Source organism: Scylla paramamosain, chromosome 47, assembly GCF_035594125.1.
Source record: "Scylla paramamosain isolate STU-SP2022 chromosome 47, ASM3559412v1, whole genome shotgun sequence".
NCBI classification, from domain to species: Eukaryota; Metazoa; Arthropoda; class Malacostraca; order Decapoda; family Portunidae; genus Scylla; species Scylla paramamosain.
Genome location: NC_087197.1, coordinates 1387501 through 1390000, shown reverse-complemented (window position 1 = coordinate 1390000; position 2500 = coordinate 1387501). Strand labels below are relative to the sequence as shown.

The following is a 2500-nucleotide window of genomic DNA, read 5'->3' as shown; positions in this document are numbered from 1 at the left end:
GAAGAGGTGTGGGTAGGTGTGCATAAGTTTGTATGGGTTTTGTGTAGGGTTGGGTAAGTTTGGGTATCTTTGAACAGGTGTGTAGTGTTGTTAGACGGTGTGGAATGATGAGAAATGTGGCGGGATAGGTACTGGACATGTGTGGGTAGATTTGTGTAGGTTTGTGTAGCTATGGGCAGGTGTGGAATGGATAAGACAGGTGTGTGTAGGTTTGTAAGGGGAAAACAGGGTTGTACAATGATAGAATGAGGAGGAAATAAAGGTGTGGGAGGTGTGGGGTAGGTTTGGGTAGGTTTGTGTAGGTGTGGATCGGCTGGAACAGGTGTGTGGAGGTGTGGCTAGATTTGAAAGAAAAGGCAAGAGAGAGAGAGAGAGAGAGAGAGAGAGAGAGAGAGAGAGAGAGAGAGAGAGAGAGAGAGAGAGAGAGAGAGAGAGATTAAATAAAAAAAGTTCATTCATCTTCTCTTCTCAAATATTTCCCGCACTCTCCCCTCAGGAACCCCTAAAATTCACCTTTTTTTCCCTTTTCCCCTAAAATTCACCTTTTTTCACCTTTTCCCCCTAAAATTAATCTTTTTTCACCTTTTCCTCCTAAAATTCACCTTTTTTTCCCTTTCCCCCTAAAATTCACCTTTTTTCCCCTTTCCCCCCAAACAGTTACCCCAGTTTTCCCCTCACCCTCCCCAACACAAGCCTTATGTACCCAAAAACTTCTCCCCTCTTTCCCCCCCGCTCCCCTCCCCACCTTCCCTCTCATCCCCAAAATTTATCACCTGTCGAAGTTTCCCTTTTACTCTTTCCCCTTAAAATGCAAAGGTCTGACGGTAGGAAAAGTTTACCTCCTCTTTTCCCCTCTTCTTCTTTTCCTCCTCTTTCCCCTCTTCCGCTTTCCTGAAGATGAGGGGAGAGAGGGAGCAGAGGAGAGTAATAGAGAGAGAGAGAAAGAGAGAGAGAGAGAGAGAGAGAGTGGGGGGGAGGGTGAAAGATGAGATGAAGAGGAAACAAGAAGCTCGGAAGAAGAGGAGGAAAGAAAAAAGAAAGAAAACGAAAGAGAGAATAAATAAGAAAAAAAGGAGAAGGAGAAAAGGAAAAAAATAAAATAGAATAGAGGGGAAAGAGAGGAGAGAAAGAAACGAGGAAGAGAAAAGAGAACAGGAAACACAAAATACCATTAATAAAAGGGAAAAAAAAGAAACTAATCAACAAAGAAGAGGAAAAATAAAGGAAAACAGAGAGAGAAGTGAAAGAGAGGGGAAAAAAAAGTGATGGGAAAGAGAGAGAGGTTAAGGAAATATTGAGTGAGAGGTGGAAGTGACGGGGAAAAAAGAGGAGCGAAGGAGAAAGTGAGGAAAAAACGAGAAACCATGGAAACAGGAAATAAGAGGAAAAAGAGGAAAAAAAGAGGGAAACAATAAGAAAAATATCCAGCAAAAGGGAAAAATGAGACAAAAAGGGAAAAAGGTAACAGTGAGAGGGAAAATTAAGAGAAAAACAGGAAAAAAACATGATAGAAAGAGTGTGAGGGAAAACTGAGGGAAAAAAAACGAGAGAACCCAAGGAAACAAAGACGAGAAAAAGAGGAAAAAAATGGAAAAAAATAAACAATGATATGGAAAAATGAAGGAAAAAAGGAAAAAAACAAGACAGCATGAGGAAAGAGGGGAAAAACATGAACTAAGGAGGAGAGGAGAGGAAAGAGGAGGGGAGGGGGAGGGAAACAGACGAAGATAGGAGGAAAAAAGTTAAGTTAGAGAGTTTCCCCTCTCCTCTAGTTTCCCCGTCCCTCTGGCAGCAGCGGCAAGATCCCTCGTGCATTACAGTTGCTTATAAGACTAGAAGTGAGGGGAAAACTGAGGGGAAATGAGAGGAAAAGTGAGGGGGACAATGAGGGGGAATTTTATAGGGGAAAATGAGGAAATAAAGGAGAAATAATGAGGGAAACAGAGAGAGAGAGAGAGAGAGAGAGAGAGAGAGAGAGAGAGAGAGAGAGAGAGAGAGAGAGAGAGAGTATACGAAAAATAAAAAAAGACGAAAGACAAAAAATAAAGATTAAAAAAATGAATGAAAGAGGAAATAGGAAAAAAAAGAAAATAATAAGAATGAAAGACACGAAGAAAAGAAGGAAAAGGGAAGAGAAAATAAAGCTAAAAATGGGGAAATTAAGGAAAATATGAAAGAAAGAAAGAAGAAAGGGAAAAAGAGAAAGAAAGAAAGAAAGAAAAGGAAGAGAAATTATATAGGAAATCTCTCTCTCTCTCTCTCTCTCTCTCTCTCTCTCTCTCTCTCTCTCTCTCTCTCTCTCTCTCTCTCTCTCAGCTCCAGGTACAAAACAAACAAAGAAACAAACAAACAAACAAACAAACAAACAAAAAACAATGAAAGTTGACAATTTTCATTTTCATTTTCTTTCTTTTCTTTCTTTTTTCTTTTCTTTGTGTTTATCTTTTATCTTTTTTATTTTTTTCTTTCATTTTTTTCGATTTTGAATAATTTTAAAAGT

The 2500-nt window shown here is 39.4% G+C and overlaps 1 pseudogene; it reads right to left on the bottom strand.

Moving 5' to 3' along the window:
- LOC135094881 (hemicentin-2-like) overlaps positions 1–2500 on the bottom strand; it is an 80535-nt pseudogene that overhangs the window by 49040 nt on the left and 28995 nt on the right.